The 18,767-nt window shown below is 42.8% G+C and overlaps 1 protein-coding gene across 1 annotated transcript in view; it reads left to right on the forward strand.

The window, feature by feature from the left end:
- LARP1B (La ribonucleoprotein domain family member 1B) overlaps positions 1 to 18,767 on the forward strand; it is a 105,802-nt gene that overhangs the window by 1,217 nt on the left and 85,818 nt on the right. The window lies entirely within an intron of this gene.

Below are 18,767 nucleotides of genomic sequence, written 5' to 3' on the forward strand. Positions count from 1 at the left end.
TAATTTAATCCTGTTCTGACTGTTTGAAACCTTTAATATTCAATTTCTTCGAGCTTTAGTTTCTCTTTTGCAAATTCCCAAACTCTGGAGGCTCTTTGTTTAGAAATTTTAGTGGTTCCAAAATCAGTGCTAAGTATTTTAAACGAAATAAGTTTGGAAGGATATTACCCATAATTACTTGTAACGCATAAATTTCTTAATAAATTGTTAGATTTTAAACTAGACACCGATATTTACTCTGGTTATTAAGTATTTTTGCAGTGAATGAAAAGTTACTTAGAAAAGAGTTACTCTCAAAGTTAATTATGGTATGGAGCTGATGGTAGTAGATTCAGTACTACCGTTTACACTGAGTAAATAGTTTTTGTGAATTTCAGGTAGCTCCTCCTTTACCAGCTAGGAGATAGATTATGCTACAGCTTTTAAAGTGCTAGTTGCAAGATTTAGGGATTTCTGAGATGTAGCAGTAGCAAAATAAATATTGTAATGTTTTTACTTCATTTCCCTTTTTTAACAAATAGTAACCCAATTGACTTTTGTAGATCATTTTTATATAATTACATGATAAAGCACCTGATAAAATCCATGGTTCAAGTTTAAAGTTTTAAAAATTAGTTTTAAGTGTAAATATTAATGAAAGCAATTGACTTGGTAGCTTTGGGGATTTCAGCTGTTCATTGGTAGCACAGGGTATAGTGCAGACAGTTGCAATGCAAGTTTCCTGATAAATGTGCCTATTTCTTTAAGGTGTAGGGCCCCCCGTCTGTAGATATAAAGTTATTTCAGTCTTAGTCACTATAGAGTATTTGATTTCTGTGTGCAGATTGCTAGCAGGGGAACTGGACTGAAATTACAAACTTGTTTACCATAAACTACCATCTTTCAGAGGATAGCAGTTTTCAGTCAGTATCATCTTGGGCCAGATGCAAACCACTGACATTAAACAGATCTCTGTTTCAACTTGAAAGTTTTGACACTGGCTTGATTTCAGGTACAGCACTTGTCCCTGAATCCCCCTGCCAATTTTTTGTTGTCTTACAACTGCAATTTAAGTTTTTTTTTTTTTTTTTTTAAATAAGTGTGTTCTCCATTTCTGCTGTGTGAAAAAAAGATGAAAAAGGGGACTGTACAAACATTGTGGTCAAATACACATATAGGGAGAAGCTGTTTCTGAACCTAACACAGTGGACTAATTAGCAAATATCTCTGGTCTCAAAAACTGAAACCTTTGCCCAAGTTTAAACATCAAACGTGTAGGCACTTATTGAAGACTGTTGGACATACTTTCTTCTCTTCCTTTTAGTCTGTTCTTTCTTTTATGCAGATTCCCAATTTTTCCTATTTATGTACAGCTTGCAACCTTACAAATATGCCCCTCACACACACACCCTGCCGGGGATATTGGTTGGCCGTGAGCACGGGCGTGTACTTGTCGCGTTTCACCCGTCCCTAATGCCTATCCCTTCTGTGGCGTGAGGGAGACCCTCGTGCACGTTTATCTGGAGTGCGGTAGGTTACAGCTCCTATTCCGGCTCCTCAATCTTTTATTACGTTTTTGGCTGTACTTCTCTCCCCCATCTTCTCATTTACGCACACCCTATCCGTGGCCACACGAAATCGTGGGGCCTCCTCGTCAGCCTTCTCCTGGCTATGGCCAAAGTGGCCATCTATAACACCAGGGAGAGAAGGTTGGGTTCTTTGAGACTGGGGGGCCTATTTCCAGTCCTCCCTCCATTCATGCATCTGGGCGGAGTTCCTCTGGGCGGCATCTGCTGGCTCCCTTGACCCCTTCAAGGACCAGTGGGCGCTGTCTGGGGTTCTCTGCTCCGTGTCCCCTTTAGGTTCTCTCTTTTTGACCTTTGACCTTCACACATGCCCTTGTTTTCTTTTTTGTTGTCCCCCGTAATCAGTTGAGTTCCTGGGCTCAGTGGATCCTCCCCAAAGGCTGGGGGAGGGTCTTTTAGCCGTGGGTGGGCTTACACCCGCCCACTTCCCCTGGAATTTTCAATAGGACACACACAATTTCCTCACTGGCTTTGCCAGTAACAATACTGGTACGGCACCAAGGAAACATCTTATTTTTATTGTGGTAGTGCTCTAGGGCCCTGGTCAGAATTGGGGTACTGTTGAGGTAGATTCTGTACAAAGACAAAAAATTCTGTTTCCATGAAGTGTTTACTTTCCCATTTAAAATAATATGCAAAAATAAAATAATTGAAGCGTAACATCCCTGCCCCTCAAATTAATGTCATTCTGAGTTGCAGGTTTGGAACAGCATTTCCAGTGTATAGCTTATTTAATATAGGGAATACTATAGTAACATTTACTTGCAAAAGCAAATGTAAAGACTTCACAGGATGCCACTGTATATTGCTATGTGTAAATCTCACTTCATCCACCATTAATCCCCTTGTAAGATTAAAATCAGCAGTACCATACGGCAATTTAGGTCAAGAAACTAATTTCTTTTCCAGTTGCAACTACAGATGTAACTTTTATGTGGGCAGAATGTAATTAGCCAAATCAAGCTTATTTATTTTTAAATTGTCACTGATGTTAAGGATTAGGGTGAGATGCGAAACAATAACCAGAAGCAATCTGATAAAATATAAAACAGTCTCCCATCAAAGTAATGGCCTGGCCCAACCTTGTTTACCTAGTACATCTTGGCCGAAAGTTGTATAGATACAGATGGTTGAAAAGTTACCTTATCTTTGCAATGATAATTACATCAGAAAGTGAAAAGATGTTGGACCAGATTCAGTTCTGGAAATTAAATGGCATGGCATCTATTTGTGTCAGGGCTGAATTTGACCCAATACTATTGAAATAGGAACATGTTTGGGGAGTGTAGGGAAAGGAAGTTGGTCTGCTACTACAAGAAAATAAATGCTAAGAAAGCTGAAGTTTTATTTTCAAGTAAGATATTGATCCTGTCATAACAGGTAAAAAATAATTGTAATAGCATAACATATATATCAGTTATCTGTAATTTCACATTAAACCATTCTTGTATGATGATCACTTAGTTGTAAAAATTAATTTGTGACTCTCTCATGGCATGTTCTTAATGGGAGTTTGTTTAATGTCTTCGAGGAAAATTGCCATTAAAAAAAAAATAGCTATTGGAATTATTCACTATAGTGATTTTTGGAAATTCAGGTATCTTAGGCCTTGATCTGCAGTTTGTTCCGTATTGATAGATTCTTGCCCTCACCTGGAGCCACAGCGAGCTTCTGCTTGACACTAAGTTCTGTCAACACATGAATGGCGCTATAGGAAATAATCTTGAACATTTTAGTTTGTTACAATGTTAGCTATGGCAGTGACGAAAATAGCTTTTCTCTTGTGTTATCTAGTTTAATATAGTCATTGGTAATATAGTTATTGCAATCATTTGTGGTTTTGTGTCTGGAAATTTTGGTGATCCATAGAACACCTAAAAAGCTAATGCAACCCTTATAAAATGGTTGCAGTGACTTATTGTTTTCTACCATGGAATTTATTACATAAAACTACTCCCACTTCGTGCTCATAGAAAACCACTAAAACTTTTCAATAGGATATTTCCTCTTTTTTGTAAATTTGGCATGAAGGAAGAAATCCAGCTGATAAGTTCTGACTGTTCAAAAGTTTTGTATGACTGCTTGGGTCACCAATGATTCACTGGTTAATTGTTTGAAAATAGCGTATGAAAGCAGTAAAAACACTTCACAAAGTAACTATATTGAATATCTGTGCTTCTCAAGTGGTTTAAAACCTTTTGACTTTGTGCTTCATAGAGTGCTTGAAGCATAGAGTTAACTTGTATTATGGCACACTTCATTCTGTTTTATGTTGTATTCTATTTGTCTTACTGCTATGCATTTCTGAATAACTCATTTGATTGTTTCTGTAGCAGAACCAGTTCACTGTAATTACTTTTGAATAGCTATGTTCTTAATTGTTATAAAGTGGGTTTTGTGTTTCTCATGCAAGTGAGCAGTTTATAAAAGTAATTTCTTAAAAACTATATTGTGCTCGAGCAATATTGAGTTTTCTGGCTGTATTTAGTAAATGAGCAATCTGATTAGCTTGTACTTGTTCCACTGGTATAACTAATACAAGACACTTCTATTGGCATGAACCCTTGAGTTCATTGGGTGTTAGAACAACTTAGCTTTAGTTCATGGTTTTAAACTCCAGAGTTATCAGGGGACATCACCTTGACAGTTTCCCAACCTTAAAGGGATTTAAAATATTCCCACGATTTACCTATTCTCAGGTACAGGTTTCAGTTCTTCAACATATAGTTTTGTGTGCTGTTGTTTTTGTTGACTTCTGATTTGTGACTCTGATACAGTAGGCAGGGTGGATAAAAATCGATAGTTCTTAAAATATCAAAAATCTGATTTTTTAATTTAAATAGGATTTTTTTGTTTAAATTATATACAGGTTTAGTTTTTGAATATAAACAGTTGAAAACTAAATTTGAAATTGGCAAGATATGTTAAAGCCTAATCTCTCTCTAATTTATCAAAATAGTTTAAATTAAATTTAAAAAATATTAATACGTGTTTGCTGCCAATTTTTAAAGAGAGTCAAGCCACTAAGCTGGTGGAAGTTACTGGCTAAGCACCTAGAACCTGAGTTGTTGAAGTGCTGAACCAGCATTTGATAACAGTACCCTCTTTTTCAGGTTCAGAGACAATATTTTCTTTTCAACTTTTTCAGTGACTAGTTCATTCAAAGTTGAGAGATGAAAAAAGCAAGAAAACTTGTGTTCTTCCAGTCTCTGAATAAAAACTGAGGACACCTCTTCCCTGGCGGCAGCACTTTAACCTGGCTTGTGTAGTCGCCGCATAGCACTGGGAGAGAGCTCTCCCAGCGCTATAAAAAAACCCACCCCCACGAGGGGAGTAGCTACCAGTGCTGGGGCAATGGCTACACTGGCACTTTACAGCGCTGAAACTTGCAGCTGTTTTTTCACTCCCCTGAGTGAGAAAGTTGCAGTGCTGTAAAGTGCCAGTGTAGACAAACCCTAAGTATGAGAACCTTTCTAGTTCTAAAATCTTGAAGGACATGGTGACCAGAAACTATCAGTTCAGTTAATTAACTACATATATATGTAATAAGTTGAATGGCTTATGTGGCAGTGCAGGAAATGGTTGAGCTGCAGAGGGCTCCCTGGGCTGTTGAAGGGCTGATGACACCTGATCCTTGCAGGTGCAAGATTAAGGGAAGACTGCAATCCTCCTGATAGGGCAGAGTTCCGTCCGGGGATCTTTGCTCTGCCCCACATCTTGCCCCTGCTGGGGTTGGGTGTCACTGGCTCTGTGCAGTGTAAAGAAGTCCTCTGCATCCTCATTGTCATGGGAGTGAGTGAGCTGGCAGATCAGAGATCCCCTGGCCAGGACTATGAGGAGGAGGATAGGACCCCCAGCTGTGGGGGAGGCCACTCTGTTGCTGAATGGCTCCTGCCCTCTCCAAATCTGAACTCCCTGTTCTCCAAATACAATCTTTCTCTCTCTCTCATGCTATTCAGATAATCAGGAGTATACTGTACAGTCTTTGTTTAATTTTACTCTGTTTTAAAAACAAAACATAGTTTGATAAACTTTTTTCTTATGTATTCATCACTTTTAAGATAACGTTATTTAATAAAATTTGACTGTTTTTGTGCACTTTAATGAAATTTGAATTCCCATCCAAATAGAGCTAGACACAAATCACCAGGAAAAAAAAAAAAAAGAGACATAAGCTAGGTGAGGTAACAACTTTTATTGAACTAACTGCTGTGGGTGTAAGGGACAAGCTTCAAGCTTCACAGAAATCTTCAGCTCACCTGAGGAAGAGCTCTCTGTAGGCTAGCCCGAAAGCTTGTCCCTTCCACCCACAGCAGTTGGTCCAATAAAAGTTGTTACCTCACCTATCTTGTCTCTCTCATATCTTGGGACCAGCATGGCTACAACACTGTAAACAGTAACCAAAAAAGAAAAAAACTAGGAAATAAGAAACATCATTCACCATTTTATAGCATAATAAAAAAAAAAAATTGCATGCTCTTAGTTGTCCTCAAGCTGCTTACATTGTAAAACACACTGGGTGACAGTTTTTGGATGTTGACCCTAAGGGCAGATAGACACACTGAAGGAAGTAGTAGGTAACTGAAGTAGTAGGTAATGGCGGGCAGTGATTGATCCAGGGGGGGGTCGATTTTATCGCGTCTAGTCTAGACGCGATAAATCGACCCCCAAGAGCTCTCCTGTCAACTCCTGTACTCCACCGCTGCGAGAGGCGCAGACGGAGTCGACAGGGGAGCGGCAGCAGTTGACTCACTGCAGTGAAGACAGCGCAGTTAGTAGGTCTAAGTACATCGACTTAGTTGTGTAACGTAGATCGATTTTCTCCCCCCCCCACTTCCACCTCCCAAGGTGAGCTGTTGTAGGCTTGTGGCAGCCCCAGGACATGCTGCAACTGTTATTTGGAAAAGATGCTGAATTAGATGACTGTTCTGCTGTTATTTCCCAGAATGGTAGGGTCTGATTTTAGCCCTTACTTTAATCTTTTTAAAATTCTATGGTCTTGTTAAAATTCTTTTGAAGCATTTTTTGTCACTTTGAAAATTTCTTTCATCTAAATCTTTATAAAAATCTAATCCACCTTGCTACAAAGATGGGTTGGATAATGAAATTTAAGATTAAAGGTGCAGAGACAATCTTCCTTATAATCTACTGAAGTCATTAAGATCTACAATATTGCCTGTGGGCATTTGTCATAGAATTGTCACCTTGAGGCACATTTTTGTAAAAATGCTATTGGTGTTTGTGGCATGTCTTATTTCCTACAGCAAGACAATATTTCACTTAGTTTAGAAAACGTTTATTTTTATTGAAACATCAATAAAATACAGTATTAAATGTAGTATCAAAACTGAAATTTTCTACGTTCCTTCTGTTATCAGGGAATAAAAGTCCCCTTAACACAAATGGAGACAGGAAAAAACAAACCTGTAGTAGCATCATCTTCCCCTCTCCATTCAGTTGGAATAATATTTTAAAAAAAAAAAAGCTTCAAACAAATAACCCCTCAAAATAACTTTTTTTTTTTTTTTTCACAAACATTGCTTATAGTCTTCTGTATGTTATTGAACAATGTAGCCAACTTTCTGGGCAAAACTTGTATGTACATGTCAGTCATGATTTTCTGATATTCTCATTCTTTGTGCTCTCCTCGCCCTTGCCTCTCAATTACTCCACTCTAAATCTAACCGGAAGGTCTCCCCGAAAGAGTCAGTTGCACTAAAAATAACTTTTTAAAAAACAGGCAGTAATTTCCTTTGCTATTATTTCAGTAAGTAAAGTACAACTTTGAAAAGGTCACATGTTGTAGTACTTGTACCCAAGACCATACCTGCCTTTCAAGTGCACATGAAGGTGCACAGCTTGAGTAAAAACTATACAGTATTATTGCCACATTCTTTTAAATACTCTAAATCAGAATCAGAGGGGTAGCTGTGTTAGTCTGAATCTGTAAAAAGCAACAGAGAGTCCTGTGGCACTGAGGAACCAGCTGATCAGCATTCTATACAGCAAACAGAAAAACATCAAGAAAGAGCTCTCCAACCTGAAGACGTTCATAAATAACCAACCCTGCACACAAATGGACTTTACTAAAATAAGACCGGAGATCTACATTACACACTTCACCTCTCTACAACTTCTGTTAGTCTTAAAGGTGTCACAGGACCCTCGGTTGCTTTCTAAATCAGAATGTTTGTCTAACCAACTCAGTAGGGTTCCTAGTATGGATAAATGTAATGAAGAAGCTGTGCTGAAATTATATTTTTAGCACTAGTGTTCCAGGTATCCGTCAGTGGCATTGTTACCAGCATATGTTAGTTCCATGATCTTTTTCAATACATCTTTGTCATGTGCAGTGGTTTCCTCTGTGTTGTCAAATGTTCCTATATTGGTAGTAGCAGCTCTTCTCTGCTGGAAGATGAACAATTTTTCCATACCTAGTAGCTTTTCTGGCATTCTAGGAGTTTGTCTCATTACCTAATGACAGGTTTTGTAGTAAACACAAGAGTGAACTTGTTCCTATACAAATTAATCTACTTGGAGTCCTGTTCAATACCAGCCTTCTTAGCAGCAGGTTGATTTAGCAAGCCAGCTGTTGCCATCCCAGTCTATATCAGCCGAAGTGGTTCTAGCTTTTGTGGGCACGATTAATAAAATTGATTAAACTTTTTAATTGGTTCAGGGTCTGAGACAATTTCTCTTGCTGTAGGGAGGGTCCTGTGTATGTGAGCAGTTGTACCCTATTAAAAATTCCCCTAAAATGCTGACACTACAAAACTTAACTTAAAAGGGATTTTGTAAAGGCATGGAAAAATTAAAGGCAACATCTCTCTTGTCATTGCCTATCTTACTGGGTTCAAGCTGGGAAACAAGCCTTCATGAAATTAAAGGTATGCAAAGCCTAAAACTGGTTTTAAAAATTTGGATAGCTTTCAGGACACGTTAGAAGTTTTAAATAAAAGAACATAGGTCTGATCTGGTACGTTAATTCCTGTGTTCCATCTAGTCCAGTATCCTGTCTGCAACAGTGGCCAACACAAGCTGATTCAGAGGAAGGTATAATAAGAAAAAACCCTCAATGAAGATCTTTAGTCAGTGTTCAGCTGCAATTAAAAAAGCAAGTAAGGTGTCCAGATGCACAAGGAACGGTATGAAGAATACAAGAATTGTCATTGTCTAAATCACTGGCCTTTCTCTGAAACCCTTCTGATTCTGTAATATCCTTTTTGAGATGAATGATCAATACTGCACACACTATTCCACATGAGGGCGTACCATTGACTTATTGTGTGCTACTGAAATTTATTATTCATCTGTATTTATATACACACAGTAATTTTAAAAAGTGAGGAATTTGTAAATTCTCTTTTCTCAGAATTTGTGGCTTCATGTTTGTGTTGACTGATGGAAATCCATTTTCCAGCTAGCTGTGTGGATCTGGTAGACATCTGCATGAATATTTTGCTGAGGCCAGAAGTAGCCTAAAAGACCTGGGTCTTTCATCAACTGTATTGCTTCTGGCTACAGTAATGTAAAGATATCTGTTCAGATTTCAATACCAGAGTAAACCATAACTTTGGCAGCATGGAAAAAATTGTGGCTATGGAAACTAATTTGGATAGCCTGGAAATTAGCTGAATTAACTGGAATCTTTGTTTTAATTAACTTCTTTAATTTAGACTTTACCCAGTCTTCAGGAATTTAATTGTTGGCTAATTCACTATTGTGTTCCCACTTTAACTTTGATTTTGTTCGGAGGTTCTGAGTAACAGACTGAATTGAGTACTTCCCAGTTAAGAGCACTTGCATGCTGCTTGTTTATTAAATAACACCCTCCGTGCCCCCCTCCCCCAAGTTTAGAAAGTGAGAGGGGTGAAGAAAGTGGAAGAGAATATAGGATATTGAATAAAATGTTTTTAGGTAAGCCCTTAATTTTTTAAGAGTACAATATATATTTGCATACTTTATAATTCCATTATAAGCTTCCTCTAAACTGTCATGTACCTTGATAACACAAAATTCTTGATGTGTATTTAAAAAAAATCCCCTTTAAGAAAGGGGTTATTTAAAGCTAGATACTGTTTATGGATAAGGCTCCATGTTTGTCATGGATTTCGTGACTTTCCATGACTTCTGGAGCAGCCCGTGCGGCTGGCCCGGAAGCTGCCTGAGCAGCTTGGACAGCCCCTGGGCCAGTCGCACCGGCTGCTGTTGGGGCAGTCTCAGGCCCCTCTACCCCCAGCAGCAGGAGTTTGGGGTGGGGGTGGGGGAGTCAGGGCTGGGGACTGGGGAGCGGGGCAGTGCTTACCTGGGGGGGTTCCATGGAAGGGCGACAGGAACTCCACTCCTTAAGCTCCTAGCTCCATGTGCTGCCACCGCCCTCGCAGCTTCCATTGGCCACAGTTCCCAGCCAATACGAGCTGCAGAACTGGGGCTTGGGGTGGAGCAGAGGCAGCATGTGGAGCTAGGAGCTGGAGATCGCTGCTTCCCAGGAGCTGGGTAGGGAACTTGCCCCAGCTCCACTAACCCCGGTCCGTGTCTCTCCCCCCCTCCCCCCCCCCAGCACGCTCGGTGCCGTCAGGGCCACACACCCCCCCCACGTTTTAGTCAGGGGTATATATTAAAAGTCATGGACTGGTCTCCGGCAGTGAATTTTTGTTTACTGCCTGTTACCTGTCCATGACTCTTACTAAAAATACCCGTGACTAAAACATAGCCTTATTTATGGATAATGGCATCAAGAGAACTTGATTTGTATTCTGGCTAAGTATTGTACCTTTAGGAGTTCATGCTTTTTGCCTTGGAAATATATCATTTTGGGAACTGAAACATGGCTGTAATTAGCAATTACCTCCTTTTGCTATAGGAAATATTAAGTTACTCTTTTTCAGAATGTATTCCACACATGCCTTTTTGAGCCAAAAATGAAAATACTCTCAGCTGGCTTTATAGGAGAGCCTGCCCTAGCACCTATCCCAAGCACATCATCAATTGCTGTAAGGAGAGCAGGAGTTCAGCTGAGATGACCTTACCCTGATCAACAACAACCTCTAGCTATTTTTTGCTTCTCTCAACTAGGCGACTATTTCTCCAATTCCATCCTCCACCGATGAGCTTAGAGCATTCTTCTTCGAGTGCTTGCTCATATCAATTCCAATTAGGTGTGTGCGCGCCACGTGCACAGTCATCGGGAAGTTTTTCCCCTAACAGCACCCGTCAGGTTGGCTGTGGAGCCCCCTGGAAAGGCACCTCCATGGCGCTCAATATGTGGCCCTGCCAACATAGCACCTCCTCAGTTCCTTCTTACCACCCATGATGGTCGTTGAAACTGCAGCTTGCTTGCGCAGGTGCTCCCCTCGTTCTTGTATGACTCCAGGCTGCATAGCCTTAAAGACTCTAGGACTATGCTGAAGTCGCTAGGGGTACATACCCCAGCCAGTCAGCGGAAACACTTCAAACCTCAGCCCTCACAGCACCCCTACCAGCCATGCCCTAGACAGGACTTAGCTAGGAAGTGTGGCAGGAATGGCAGGCGCAAGCTGTCCCAGTGCTCGTCTAACCAGGACCAGGTGCGCGCTTCCTTGGGCTCTAAGCAGGCCTTTTGAAGGTGTGCCCGGGGACAATGTACCAGCCAATGGACCGGATCCTCATCCCTGCTTCCTGAACCGTCTATCTCACTTCTACTGTGCTTGCTCCCAAATAACATCATCTGAGTTCTTCTCACGGTAGAAGTGGGATATTCTCTGCAATTTTGCTCCTCCCCTCCCTCCCACCCCCCCATTCCCATCCCTCTTCAGGGACCCTTCTCACAAGCATCTCTTCACGCAGGAGTTGCAGACGCTTCTTGCCGGAGGGGCAGTGGAGGAGGTTCCTCAGGAGCTAAGGGGCAAGGGATTCTACTCCTGTTATTTCCTAATCCCCAAAGCCAAGGGGGGGTCTCATTCTCGACCTGCGAGGCCTCAACATACTCATGAGAAAGTTGAAGTTTCGCATGGTCTCCCTGAACTCTGTTATCCCTTCTCTGGATCCGGGAGACTGGTATACCGCCCTCGACCTCAAGGATGCGTACTTCCACATATCTATACATCCTGCTCACAGACGGTTCCTCAGGTTTGTGGTCAGCCACAACCATTACCAATTCACTGTCCTTCCATTCGGCCTGTTGACAGCCCCCCGAGTATTCACCAAGTGTATATCGATTGTGGTTGTCTTCCTTCATCGAAGGCCGGAGCGCTTCAGGGATCAGGTGGATGCCATTGACAGGCTGGGCCTTCTCAATGAGAGCAAGTCAACCCTGGTGCCAACGCAAAGGATAGAGTTTATCAGGACAGTGATGGACTCTGGTCAGGCCAGGGTGTTCCTGTTGGAGGCCAGTTTCCAAACAATGTCGGAGATCATACAAGGCCTCAGACTGTACCCCAACATCACGGCCCGGGGCTTCCTGAGGCTTCAGTCATTTGGCATTGTGCGCATGCGTGGTTCAGCATGCCAGGTTGCACCTCAGACTTCTCCAGGCTTGGCTTGTCAGCCTATTGCCCTGGGGTGCGACAGTCTGGACTTAGTGGTCCCCCTTCTGGCGCAGGTCCTCCAGTCTCTCGGCTGGTGGCTCAACCTGCAGGACGTGTGCAAATGAGTCCCCTTCCACAGGCCCCAGTCCTCCCCATACCTGGTAACGGGCGCATCAGCGTTGGGGTGGGGCGCACAGCTGGGGGACCTTCAGACGCAGGGCCTCTGGTCCCAGCACGAGCTCTCGCTCTACATCAGCATCAAGGAGTTGAGGGCTGTACGGCTAGCGTGCCAAACCTTCCAGGCTCACCTGCGGGGTCAGTGCGTGGGAGTCATGACAGACAATGCAACTGCAATGTTTTATATAAACAAGCAAGGTGGGACCCGTTCCTCTCACCTGTGTCAGGAATCCCTGCAGCTGTGGGAGTTCTGCATAGCCCACTCCCTTCACCTGGAGGTGACATACCTCCCAGGCTCACAGAACAAGCTAGCGGACTACCTCAGCAGATCCTTCTACAACCACGAGTGGTCCATCCAGCTGGATGTCATTCACACCATTTTCCAGAGGTGGGGAACTCCTCATGTCGGCCTGTTCGCTACTCGGAGCAACAGGAAGTGCTCAGAGTTCTGCTCCTTTCAAAACCACAGCCAGGGCGCCCTTGCGGACGCTTTTCTCCTCCCCGATCAGATCAGTTGCTGTACGCGTTCCCACCGTTTCCGCTTGTGCACAAGGACCTGCTCAAAATCCGCAGGGAGATGGCGACGGTCATAATGCTGACACCGGGATGGCCCTTCCAGCATTAGTACACCATGCTCCTGGAAATTTCATTGGACGCCCTGATCACATTGCTGCTCCTTTCAGACTCGATCACCCAGGACCACAGTTGCCTTCGTCACCCAGATCTCCAGTCTCTTCACCTCACAGCCTGGAAGCTTCATGATTTAAACCCCACGGAACTCATGTGCTCGGAGTCTGTTATGGAAGTCCTGCTTGGTAGCAGGAAGCCCTCCACTAGGGCCACCTATCTGGCTAAGTCAAAAAGGTTTGCAATCTAGTGCTCCCAGAGCTGTGCTCTGCCATTATAGGCCTCTAAGCAGCTATCTCTGCATTCCACGCGGGAGTGGCAGGGTGCTCTGTCTTCACCAACCCCATGGTTGGACGCCTCCTCAAAGATTTGGAGTGTCTGTACCCACAGATTTGGCAGCCGATCCCCAGGTGGGACCTCAGCCTGGTTCTTTCCAAACTGATGGGGCCCCCATTTGAACCGCTGGCAACTTGTTCACTTCTGTACCTGTCATGGAAGGTTGCCTTTCTAGTCGCCATTACTTTGGCAAGTAGGGTCTCAGAACTTAAGGCCCTCATCTCCAACCCTCCCTACACGGTTTTCTTTAAGGACAAGGTGCAGCTTAGACTTCACCCTGCTTTCATTCCAAAAGTTGTGTCCCAATTTCACTCCAACCAGGACATTTTCCTGCCTGTTTTTTATCCTAAACTTCATGCGAGCAGCTGGGAACAAAGACTCACTCACTGGACGTTCGGGCACTTGCCTTTTACATCGAACGCACAAAGCCATTCGCCATGAATCGCTGGTCCGATTTTCGGGTGGCAGACTGCATGAAAAGTCTTCCGGTTTCATCGCAGAGGATCTCATTGTGGACCACCTCCTGCATCCGCACCTGCTACGAATTGGCCAACGTGCCAGCTCTCAGCCCATTCCACAAGGGCGCAGGCCTCCTCGACGGTGCTGATCCAAGAGATCTGCAGGGCTGTGATGTGGTCCTCCATGCACACTTTTTCCAGCCTGCTAGAGACTGTGTGGCATTCGGCAGACCAGTGCTCCAGTCTGCGATTCCATAACTCCAACCCCACCAGCTAGGTAAGGCTTGGGAGTCACCTATCTGGAATCTATGAGCAAGCACTCGAAGAAGAAAAAATGGTTACTGACCGTCTCGTAACTGTCGTTCTTAGAGATGTGTTACTCATATCCATTCCAAACCCACCCGCCTTCACCTCTGTCGGAGTAGCCGGCAAGAAGGAACTGAAGAGGCGCTGGGTCAGCAGGGTCTTATATTGAGCGCCATGGAGGTGCCACCGCAGGGGGCTCCACAGCCAACCTGGCGGGTGCTGCTAGGGGAAAAACTTTCTGACGACTGTGCACGTGGTGCACAGACACCTAATTGGAATGGATATGAGTAACACATCATGAAGAACAACAGTTACAAGAAGATGAGTAACCATTTTTTTCAAGACCTGATAAGGTGGTTAACTGGATATCCAATGTTTCCACTAATGTTTTTCTTGTATTATGAGTTAAATATTCTGCAGCCTTTGTCAGGAAGAATGGCTTTACCCTTCAATGAAGGCCCTTTGGAAATGGAAAAGACGATTATGCCACATTCTTGCATCTACCTGTGTGACCTCCAGTTGAGCAGACAGGAGATACCAGGTGCTGTGTAAGGGATACAAATACTACTTTCAACCCCCTAAGCCTTTCATGAGAAATCAAAGCAACAGCATAAACCTTTCTCCTGAGAGAGAAATTCCCAGTTGAAAATTTTAGGTTGAAAAGTATACTACTCAGTCTCAATCTAAGAGTTGCTAATTATCAGGCGCTTATTTTGAAGTATGCCTTATTATGGGACGAGTTGTCGACCATAGTAGACAAGTTCCCCAAGGAATATCAGGAGGAGCTAAAATCTCATAGACCAGAAGGCCAGTTTACCGCTATAGTAGTACTCCAAACAATGCTGGATGTATCAGATACAACAAGGACCATGGCTATGGCCATGACAAAAAGGTCATCCTGTCTGTAAATGTCTGGCATCCCACGTGAGGTCCAGGTGATCATATAGGGCTTACCCTTTCAGGGCAACAAACCACTTAATAGTGTCACGAAGAAGGCCCTGTACTCATTAAAAGATGCAGAAGTGACCCTTTGTTTGCTGGAGTTGTATTTGACAGCTTCTACACAAATGGGAGCAATAGCAATCCTTATATAGACACAAGGCACAGCAACACTCTTCAGAGCCACCAAGGAAGAGAACAGTTTTATCAACCACATCCCTTGGCCTCTTCCTCAGCTGTCCTGCAGCAGTCACTTGAGAAAGAATGGTTACTTTACACTAACGGTGGTTCTTTGAGATGTGCTGTCCACACAGATTCCCCAGCCTGCTCTCTGTCCTTGCTAATTTGGAGTTTTGTCATATGGGGTTTCTTACCAGCAGCGAAACAGAGGCAGTTGAGTCACCTCTACTCTTACAATCTCAGCTATGGTAGTCACAAGGGCTTCCAGGTCAGACATGGCTCCAAAAGAGACTGCTGTTCAAAAATACGAACTTACACACATGCAGTGCATGCACACCAAGCTGGAATTTGTGGCCAAAACATCTTGAACCTAGCTACTGTATGGTAAATAACTGTTCTTTCCCTAGCCTTGCTCTCAAAAATGGCTGAATTTTTTGGCAGAAATTTTCAAAAAACAAACAAATCAGCCTAAGGCAGACACCTAGGTTGGAAAAGTTTGGCAAAGTTATAAGCAAGTGAAAACGGTCTTATAGTGGCAAGTATTAGGCAACCATAGTAATACGCAGTGCTACCAGCTGCACCTATATAAATAGTGCTTTAAGGGGATCAATTTTCCAAAGGCAAAAATGTTCTGTTCATTATAATTAAATGAATTGGTAGCAGCAAACATTGTAATGGAAACAAGAGTGCGAACAAAAATTGGGAGTTGATTTAAAAGCATCTACTGGATGCACAAAAAGCCACTGTATGTCAGTCATGGGAAAATGGTATTTTTAAGTTTAGTTTAAAAAATAAAATGAAACAGGCTTCCTGATTAAGAGGGGAGAAATTTAGCAGCAATTTAAAAAATACAGAGAACATTGAGGAGAGGGTAGTTGGCAATGTTTAGGGGTTAGAAAGTAAGAACCAGGCAATTAATAAAGGAAGCTTAATATATCAACAAAATATCTGTGGTTAGTAGAGAGAGAGGCCAATATGTAGGTATTTTTAAAATGTCACAGCATTGCTTATGCAGTCTGGGCTCTGGCTTGCCACTGCCTCAGTTTCCCCCTCTTTAGCACCTCAGTAATTCCACATAGACATTTGTGTGTCAAATAATACCCTTCTTGAAGTTGAGATTATTAAGAGTTTGAAAGGAAACAAAACTCCCTCCTGAGGCTTTTCCTTCAGCCAGTTTGCTTCCTACAGTAATCCCAGGCTTCTGTCGTTTGTAGCCCTGGAAAACCTGATATAGCCACATGACCTGCCAGTCATGTGACATTATTCATTCTTTTCACCTATGGGGGTGAGTTGTGTGTCACAGGTAGGGAGGCCATTCATCCAGTTTAAAGCCAGACCTAATTTTGTGGAGCACTGTCCCTGTTCGGTAGGGACTTAGCACCAGACATGGAGGAGAAGAAAAAACTGTGGGTGCAGGAGAATGCCAGTGGGGGCAGTAGTGGCACCTCTGTGTGGAGTGATGCAGGCAGGGGTGGACCCATGCTGTTCTGCCATTCATTCCAAGCAGCTGGGCCAGCTGCAGCCACTGCATGCCAGCCAGCCAGCCAGCCAGCCAGCCAATACTTTGTCAGGGCTAACAGCTGGTTAGACTCTGCTGCAGGGGGCTCAGCTGGCTTGTGCTGTAGTCTGTTGGGGAAGCCAGTGAAAAAGGATATTACAGTAATTAAAATATGAGATGAGCGACCAGATTTTTTGCAGGGTGTACAGAATGATAAAGGTCAGATTTTAGAAACAATAGAAAGAAAAACACAGCTTGATGTGGGGGCATTGGAGAAAGAAGAATCAAAGACTACTCACAAGTTAACAGACTGAGTTATTGACAGGAAAGATGTTTAAACAGTGAAGCAAAATGCAGGAAGGGCTTGAGAGGAAAGCGGTTAAATTTTTCATGTTAAATTTAAGATAAAGGAAGACAACCAGGAGTGGATGTCAGAGAGAGAGGGTGAGGCTGAAATACAAGATTTCCATTGAATGGTTGGAGACAAATCAGAAATAGAAAGGTAACTGTGAACCAAAGCCAAGGACAAGGTCCTGGTGGCTGAGAGGGAGGCTGAAAAGGTGTTAGAACTGTAGATCTTCTCAACCGGGGGCCTGATATTAAAAGTAATCTCAGGTCTAGCAGGAACCCAGGTCTTTCAGTCCCTGATGCTGCACCAATAAACTTTGTGAACAAAACAGTAACAGACTGTGTGCTTAGACTCTTTGATACAGACTCCAGAGCCTGCCACACTTGACTCTCCTAAGCAGAACATGTGGCTCCATCATTATATCACTGCCTTTTGTTTATCAAATACATTAGTAATGCTGATTTCTGGTCTGGATAAGCAGCCAACAATGAAACAGTCTTTCACTAACAGTGCACTGGGTGCTGGTCTGAAAATGGTGGGATAGATCCCTTTCTAGCAAAACTTTTTGCTCATGCTGTCAGCACTTGTATGGCACCACTGCCTCTGCAGCTAGGCAGAGCACTGGTGGAAGCTGTATTTCTGACTAACCTGTTTACTTTAATTACATATTACTGGGGCCACTCAAAAGCAGCTGCAATATTTGGCTCATGTTATGATCACCTCAATGGGCCCCACATGTAGCTTCATTGCAGAAAAAGATAGCAAATAACATAACCAAAGATTCAGACATGCTAGGTTTGCTATCATCAGAGGGTCAGATTCAGATCTGGCATAAGCAGGTGTAAACTTCACTGGAGACAGTATTTTGCATACAATAGTCAAAAAGAAAATTCTTCATTGTGTTCTGCTGAGGCTTTTGGTATTGCTCTGTTTGGGTTCTTATACTGTACCTGCCCAATCATCATAGTACAGAAACACCTGTCAGTGTATCTGAACCATGGAGAAATCTGAGTCTTTAATTTTTCACCAGGTATCAGGATTTTATAATCTCCGTGGTCAGGATGACTGCACTGCTCATACAGATAGGTTGTTTTCTCAAACACTGATTCATGGATCAGGTCACTGCTGTGGTAAATAAAGTCAACATTGTTTATCACCACCATGCTTCAGATAAGGGAGCAACAAAGTGTTTTTCATCAGTCTTAAGGTATTTCAGTTTTGAAGAAGGGATTCTGCACTCTCTCCTGGATTTTTACAGTGATAGGAAATGGCAGAGGCCATTGCTGCAGAAATATTTGGAAAACTCAAGGGTTTTGATCTCAGTTTGGAGAAGCTGTCATCGTATGCAGTTGATAGTGCTAGTGTAAATTATGGGAAGCATAACGGCTTTTACTAGAAACTGAAAAATGCCAAAGAGGACATTATAGCAGCCACCTGCTTAGTGCACATTCTTCATAACGCAACAAAATACACTGTGGGGAAGCTTGACATCAGTGTAGAACATTTAATTCTAAAGTTTATTCCCACTTTAGTATTTCTGCTATCGGAACAGAACAATTAAAGGAGATTTGTGACTGTTGAGGTGGAAGAGTTCAGTCTATTCAGACACATCAGGTGGCTGTCTCTTTTGCCAGCAATCAATAGATTACTGAAGTGCTGGAAATCACTAACTAGCTATTTCCAGAGTTTAGGAGAGGAGGGTCCCAAAGTAATTTGGAACTGCTTTGGGGATGAGGGGACTACCAATGAGGTTGCTGAACTACATTTTCTCCTCCTGAGCCATACTCTGAAGCTATTTATGACTATTGAGGCTTTTGAAGCCAAGTG

Source organism: Terrapene carolina, unplaced genomic scaffold (genome assembly GCF_002925995.2).
Source record: "Terrapene carolina triunguis isolate 2854851 unplaced genomic scaffold, T_m_triunguis-2.0 Scaffold66, whole genome shotgun sequence".
Classification (NCBI taxonomy): Eukaryota; Metazoa; Chordata; order Testudines; family Emydidae; genus Terrapene; species Terrapene triunguis.